General features: G+C 40.0%; 1 pseudogene across 1 annotated transcript; it reads right to left on the reverse strand.

Annotated features, from left to right (window-relative positions):
• Positions 1-3,054: 3,054 nt before the first annotated feature.
• On the reverse strand, positions 3,055-5,007 carry LOC309969617 (elongation factor 1-alpha 1-like; annotated as a pseudogene). Its single transcript has 2 exons — positions 4,918-5,007; positions 3,055-4,450 (listed from the first exon to the last, which is right to left on the reverse strand). The product of its transcript is annotated as an elongation factor 1-alpha 1-like (transcript).
• Positions 5,008-8,388: the final 3,381 nt, after the last annotated feature.

An 8,388-nucleotide genomic window follows, 5' to 3' on the forward strand; every position in this document is an offset into this window, starting at 1 on the left:
GATATCTCTTAAATTCTTTTCTTATTTAACTGTACTGGTTAGGATTTCCAGAACATTATTAAGGTATAATGTCTTCTTCCTTACTTTAATGGTAATTAAAGTATGATACTGGATCTTTATAATGGCAAAAAAAATCTAGCTATTCATGATAGTAAGCCTTTCTGGTTTTTGTTTTGATTTTGTTTTGTTTTTTTTTTTGGCTGCATTGGGTCTTTGTTGCTGTGCGCGGGCTTTCTCTAGTTGTGGCGACTGGGGACTATTCTTTGTCGTGGTATACGGGCTTCTCATTGCAGTGGCTTCTCTTGTTGCGGAGCAGGGCTCCAGGCATGCAGGCTTCAGTAGTTGTGGCTTGCGGGCTGTAGAGCATAGGCTCAGTTGTGGCACACGGGCTTAGTTGCTCTGCAGCATGTGGGATCTTCCCAGACCAGGGCTCGAACCTGTGTCCCCTGCATTGGCAGGCAGATTCTTAACCACTGTGCCACCAGGGAAGTCCTGATTTTGTTTTGTTTAGTCAGAAATCAATTTTGCCAAATGGTATTTAAGTATCTATTGAGATGATTATATTGTTTTTCTCCTTTGATTTATTAATATAGTGTCATATTAATGCAAATCCAAATAATGAACCATATTTGCATTTTTTATTGGAATATAATTGCTTTACAATGTTGTGTTAATTTCTGCTGTATAACAAAGTGAATCAAAGTGAATCAGCTATACGTATACATATATCCCCATATCCCCTCCCTCTTAAGCCTCCCTCCCACCCTTCCTTATCCCACCCCTCTAGGTGGTCACAAAGCATCAAGCTGATCTCCCTGTGCTATGCAGCAGCTTCCCACTAGTCATCCATTTTACATTTGGTAGTGTATATATGTCAGTGCTACTCTCTCACTTCATCCCAGCTTCCCCTCCCCCACCTCAAGTCCTCAAGTCCGTTCTCTACATCTGTGTCTTTATTCCTGCCCTGCCACTAGGTTCATCAGTTCCATTTTTTTAGATTCCATGTATATGCGTTAGCATACGGTATTTGTCTTTCTCTTTCTGACTTACTTCACTCTGTATGACAGACTCTCAGTCCATCCACCTCATTACAAATAACTCAATTTCGTTCCTTTTTATGGCTAAGTAATATTCCATTGTGTATATGTGCCTCATCTTCTTTATCCATTCATTTGCTGATTTAGGTTGCTTCCATGTCCTGGCTATTGTAAACAGTGCTACAATGAACATTGTGGTACATGTATCTTTTTGAATTATGGTTTTCTCAGGGTATATGCTCAGTACCTACTTGCATTTCTGGCATGAGTCTGATTTGACGGGGGTGTGTTTTTTGTTACAGCTGGTAGAAAAATTATGTCTCTATGGATCTGTCTAATCTGGACATTTCATACAAATGGAATTGTACGATACAGGCGTACCTCATTTTATTGTGCTTCACTTTATTGTGCTTCACAGATATTGTGTTTTTTATAAATTGAAGGTCTCTGCCAACCCTGCATCGAGCAAGTCTATTGATGCCATTTTTCCAACAGCACTATTTCTTAATTAAGGCTGTTTTTTCAATGTTTAATTGTTTTTTTAGACATAATGCTATTGCACACTTATTAGACTACAGTACTGTGTAAACATAATTTTTATGTGCACTGGGAAACCAAAAAATTCCTGTGACTCGCTTTATTGAGGTAGTCTGCAACTGAACCTGCAGTATCTCCAAGGTATGCCTGTATGTGGACTTTTGTGCATGGCTTCTTTCACTAAGCATGTTTCAAGATTCCTCCACGTTGTATCATGTATCAGGACATCATTCCTTTTTTATGGCTGAATGATATCCCATTGTATGGCTATACCACACATAAATGATCTTGTGGCATCTACTAAGTTCATGCTTACATCATCCTTCTAGTTAGTAGAATTCTTGATATTCTGGTGTTAAAATATCCTTTCAATCCTGCGTCATGATAATTATTCTTTTAATGAATTGCAAGATTCAATTTGCTAGTATTTTATTTAGGATCTTGGTATCTTTTTATAAGTGAGCTTATTATTTTAAATTTCTTCTGCTTTTAAATTTAGTTCTGATGTGAGTTATAGCACAGGAAGAGTTGGATAAGGTAGGAAATATTTATTCCTTAAAAGTTTCATAGAATCTAATCATAGAGTTATAGGATCTGGTTTCTTTTAGGAAGTAGATCTTTGGCTACCATTTCAGTCTCTTCTATGAATATTGGTTTATTCAATTTTTCTGTTTCTTCTTGGGCCAGTCTAACAGACAAACAGTGAAGTTTACGAAACAGCTTGATGACATTTCACAAAGCAACACACAGGTCAAGAAATACAAAATTGCCAATATTCCAGAAATCCCAAAAGTGATTTCCCCTAATCACTACTCCTTTTCTTTTGAAAGATAATTATTACCTTAACTTCTGTGATAATTATTTCCTTGTTTCTCATTGTAGCTTTTCTCCTAAGCATGGAACCCTAAGCAGTATAGTTTGGTTTGGCCTGTATTTAAACTTTATATAAATGGAATTATATAATATATATTCTTTTTTTTCTCATTAAACTTTTTTAATGGGTCTCAAATTCTGTGAGAGATTTTTTTGTTTTTCTTTTTTTGGGGTACGCGGGTCTCTCACTGCTGTGGCCTCTCCCATTGCGGAGCACAGGCTCCGGATGCACAGGCTCAGCGGCCATGCCTCATGGGCCCAGCCGCTCCGCGGCATGTGGGATCTTCCCAGACCAGGGCACGTGTCCCCTGAATCGGCAGGCGGACTCTCAACCACTGCGCCACTAGGGAAGCCCTCTGTGAGAGATTTTTGGTCAAGTTGTTTCCATTAAAAAGTACTGATTTTAAAAACTAATAACTTAAAACTGCCACAAACAAAACAAATGGTCCACAAAACATTCTCCTTTCCTTCTGAAGGTTTTACAATGCATTGTTATCATTAACCAGTCTTTTGCTATTAAACTTAAATGGCCAATTGAGACAAATAGTTCTGAGACCGTTCTTCCACCACTGATTAAGACTGGGGTGGCAGGTATTGAGGATAATATTCATTTAGCCTTCTGAGCTTTCTGCGTAGACTTGGTGACCTTGCCACCTCTAGCTGCCTTCTTGTCCACTGCTTTGATGACACCCACAGCAACCGTCTGTCTCATGTCATGAACAGCACAACAGCCCAGAGGAGGATAGTCAGAGAAGCTCTCAACACACATGGGTTTGCCAGGAACCATGTCAACGATGGCAGCATCACCAGATTTCAAGAATTGGGGGCCATCTTCCAGCTTTTTCCCAGAATGGTGATCAATCTTCTCCTTCAGCTCAGCGAACTTGCAAGCAATGTGAGCTGTGTGACAATCCAGCACACGTGCACATCCAGCACTGCTTTGGCCTGGATGGTTCAAGATAATCACCTGAGCTGTGAAGACAGCTGCTTCCATTGGTGGGTCATTTTTGCTGTCACCAGCCACATTGTCATGACGAACATCTTTGACAGACACATTCTTGACATTGAAGCCCACATTGTCCCCAGGAAGGGCTTCACTCAAAGCTTCATGGTGCATTTCAACAGACTTCACTTCAGTTGTCACTTTGACTGGAGCAAAGGTGACCACCATGCCATGTTGGAGAACACGAGTCTCCACTTGACCCACAGGGACAGTGCCAATACCACCAATTTTTTAGACGTCCTGGAGGGGCAAACACAAGGGTTTGTCAGTTGGGCGAGTTGGTGGCAGGATGCAATCCAGAGCTTCAAGCAGTGTGGTTCTACCGGCATTGCCATCTTTACGGGTGACTTTCCACCCCTTGAACCAAGGCATGTTAGCACTTGGCTCCAGCATGTTGGAATGGTTGAATGTTGACACCATTCCTGCCAGAAATTAGCACAAATGCTACTGTGTCGGGTTTGTAGCCAATTTTTTTAATGTAGGTGCTGACTTCCTTAACAATTTCCTCCTATCTCTTCTGGCTGTAGGGTGGCTCAGTGGAATCCATTTTGTTAACTCCAACAATTAGTTGTTTCACACCCAGAATGTAGGCCAGAAGGGCATGCTCACGGGTCTGCCCATTCTTGGAAATACCTGCTTCAAATTCACCAACACCAGCAGCAACAATCAAGACATCACAGTCAGCCTGGCATGTGCCTCTAATCATGTTTTTGATGAAGTCTCTGTGTTCTGGGGCATCAATGATGGTCACATAGTACTTGCTGGTCTTGAATTTCCATAGGGAGATATCAATGCTGATACCACGCTCGCGTTCAGCTTTCAGTTTGTCCAAGACCCAGGCATACTTGAAGGAGCCCCTTCCCATCTCGGCAGCCTCCTTCTCAAACTTTTCAATGGTCCTCTTGTCTATCCCATCACATGTGTAGAGCAGATGGCCAGTAGTGGTAGACTTCCCCGAATCTATGTGTCCAATGACAACGATGTTGATGTGGGTCTTCTCCTTTCCCGTTTTTGCTTAGGTTTTGCTTAGGTTTTTAGGACACCCGTGTCCTGGTGGCAAACCCGTTGGGAAAAAAGCTAATATATATGCTTGTGGATCTGGCCTCTTCTACTCAACAATATGTTTTTAAGATTCACCCAGGGGCTTCCCTGGTGGCGCAGTGGTTGAGAGTCTGCCTGCCGATGCAGGGGACACGGGTTCGTGCCCCGGTCCGGGAAGATCCCACATGCCACGGAGCGGCTAGGCTCGTGAGCCGTGGCTGCTGAGCCTGCGCATCCGGAGCCTGTACTCTGCAACGGGAGAGGCCACAACAGTGAGAAGCCCATGTACCCCCCCCCCAAAAAAAAAAAAGAACATGTACACATATTTTTATTGGGTATATTCTTATAAATGGCATTGCTGGGTAAAAATTTATATGTACCTTCAACTTTATTAAATACTATAAAAAATTTTCCAAAGTGTTGTACCAAGCTGCAGTCTTCCAGAACCATGTAAGAGTATCTGCTGTCCACATCCTCACCAACACCTGGTAGTGCTGGTCTTTTCATTTTAGCCATTCTGGTGGGTATATAATGATGTCTGGTTATAGTTTTTATTTGCATTTCTCTAATTATTAGGGATGTTAAGTATCTTTTCATATGTTTATTGTCCATTGGATATCCTTTTTTTTTCCCCAGAAGCATCTGTTCAAATCTTTTGCCCATTTTTCTTCTGGGTTGACTGTCATTTTCTTATTGGTTTATAGGATTTCTTTATGTATTTCATACATGAGCTCTTTGTAGGTTATAGGTTTGCAAATATTTTCTGCATATTCTGTATCCTTTAATAAATGGAAAGTATTTATACCAATGTTAAATTAATCTGAAATTTATCAGTCTTTTTCTTTATGATCAGTTCTTTTTGTCTCCTATTTTAAAAGTCTTTCCTTGCCTTTAATGAGGTTTTAAATTTTAATGTACTCAAATGATCTTTTTCTTTATGATTAGTACTTATTAAAAATCTTTTCTTATCTTGAAGTCATGAAGCTCTTCTTCCTTTAGAAGCTTTATTTAGCCTTTTACATTTAAGTCTATGATACATCTAGATTGAATTTTTTAATGTACCGAGTTTTCCATTTTTAATATTTGGTTAAACAAAATACATCTTTTGTAAACAAACTCAGCACAAGGCCAACAAAAAGAAAAGCATGAAAAACAAAAAGCCCAGGGTTGCCCCTTACTGGGCATCAGGGTCAGGCTTGCCCCCTTCCTTAAAGGAAGTGGGGCTTTTTGCCCTTGGGCATCAGCATGGGTCCCTGTTCCTAAGCACCAGAATTGGATATGAACAGAGAAACCAGCCCTGAAATGTTTAATTAAGCATCTTTGCATATCCCTTTGGCTCATGGACTGCAAGTGCATGGGGATGGAATGAATTTTCATGTATAGTATGAGGTAGGTGTCAAGTTTCTCCACATAATTTATTCAATGCTCCCAGCACCATTTATTGAAAAGATTATCTTTTCTTTAATGCTTTGCAGTGTCTCTTTTGTCATAAATAAAATATCCACATAGGCATGGATCTTCTTATGGATTTATACTCTATTTCATTTGTCGGTATGTCCATCCTTGTGACACAATTATTTATAATACATGTAACGGACAGTAGAGTAAGTCCTCCCACTTTGTATTTCTTCAAGATTGTGTGGGTTATTCTAGGCCCTTTGCATTTCCATATTATCAAGTTTCAAAAAAGAATTTTGGCTAGATTTTGTTGGCTACCAATTTTTTTTAAAACCCTCTATTTGATCTTCTAAATAATCATTTGAATATTATTTCTTGGTTTCATGAGTTACACATCAGCAAACATATATAGTGTGGCTGCCTTAGGTAAAGTAATTGACCAGGTTCAAAAATATCTCTGATATGAGCTGAATCACTCATCTTGACAAAATATGTTGCCTTAGGAAACTGCCTTCTTATGAGAGTCATTCCTATAGAAGCACCTTAAATTCCTTCCTCTCAGTAAACCCAGTAGTAATTGTCCTCTCTTTCCAGTCTCCAGAGGATGACATAAATAGCTGTAGAACTAGAAAGAAAAATGAGTAAAAGGATACAAATCATTTACAGAGTAAGACTTTACAGATGCAAAATGTAGCTACAAAATTCTTATTCAAAGTATGACAGTTCTCAGTCCAGAGACTTATTTGCTTGGGTTCTCAATTCTTTCGTCCATTTCCTCTTTTCACCCTTGTCTTTCTCTTCTTGCCTCCAATATTTTCTTCACCCCAAGGCTTTTCTCCTTAACTACCCCTGTTGCTTGCCCTCCAGCTCTTTGTATCTGTGTATCGGCAGAAGCACAGAGGCTCTCTCTTCTAAATATTAAAGGCAGGCCTGACTTCTCAAGATTATCTTCCCAAGTCACTCAACAAATCTCAAGAGCTGTTGCGTATTTGAGAGTACATACCTGGGAAGCAGTTCCCCAGAAAGCTACATGGCAGTCTTGCTAAGTACTTCACAGTTCTGAGTCCCATTTTAAACAGGAGTGAAAAACAGCCTGAAGTTCAAGGGCAGAGCTGGAATTACAGTTCAAAGCTTTTGGCTGGTCTGCTATGCTATTGACTAACCCACCTGGTTATTAATGGTATCAGAAATCATGCCTCAGTCTAGGTGAGCTTGTAAAGGAAGCACCAACCACTGTGGTAACCATTTACCTCTTTATGAGATGCTTTTTCCTTGTTTAACTAAGGCTTACCGTATCAACCTTGAAAAGTTTGGAAAAGTATTGAGAATCTAAACACCAGCCATAATCTTACCAGTTAGACAGTATTACCCTCATTGCTTTGGCATACTTCCAGGCTTTCTTAATGCATAGCTGATATTATACATAATTTTATTTTCTGCCTAAAATTACATCAAAAGCAGGTTTCTATGTCTTTACATTTTTAATATTAATAAATGACTGTAAAATATTCCTTTGAATCGTAAAGAAGTGAACAGTTTCCCTTTTATTAGATTATAACTTATTTCCAATTTCATCACAATTGTAAATAACATTGATGTGGAAAAACTTCATGAATGACTCTTTGTCTGTATTTTGGGTTATTTCCATAGGCAAAATATGTATCTGATAAAGAACTTGTATCCAGAATTTTTTATTTTTGGTCACGCCATGCAGCTTGTGGGATCTTACTTCCCCGACCAGGGATTGAACCCAGGCCCTGGCAGTGAAAGCGCCGAGTCCTAACCACTGGACCTCCAGGGAATTCCCTATCCAGAATATTTTTTAAAACTCTTACAAATCAATAATAAAGACCAAACAACACATTTTTAAAAAATTGAAGTATGGTTGATGTACAATATTATATAATTACTGGTGTACAGTATTCACACTTTTAAAAGGTTATATCCCATTTATAGTATTATAAAATATTGGCTATATTCCCCATGTTGCACAATATATACACTTATAGCTTATTTTATACCTAGTAGTTTGTACCTCTTAATCCCCTACCCCTATATTGCCCCTTCCCCCTTCCCTCTCCCTAATGGTAGCCACTAATTCTTTCTCTATATCCGTGAGTCTGCTTCTTTTTTGTTATATTCACTAGTTTGTTGTTGTTGGGTTTTTTTTTTTTTTTTCCGACACGCGGGCCTCTCACTGTTGTGGCCTCTCCCGTCGCGGAGCAACAGGCTCCGGATGCGCAGGCTCAGCGGCCATGGCTCACGGGCACAGCCGCTCCGCGGCATGTGGGATCTTCCCGGACCGGGGCACGAACCCGTGTCCCCTGCATCGGCAGGCGGACTCTCAACGACTGTGCCACCAGGGAAGCCCTGTTGTATTTTTTTTTAATAAACTTTATTTATTTATGTTTATTGTGGGGGGCTGCATTGGGTCTTCATTGTTGCGCGCGGGCTTTCTCTAGTTGTGGTGACCGGGGGCTACTCTTCGTTGTGGTGCAC

Source organism: Leucopleurus acutus, assembly GCF_964270905.1.
Source record: "Leucopleurus acutus genome assembly, chromosome: 12".
NCBI lineage: Eukaryota > Metazoa > Chordata > Mammalia > Artiodactyla > Delphinidae > Leucopleurus > Leucopleurus acutus.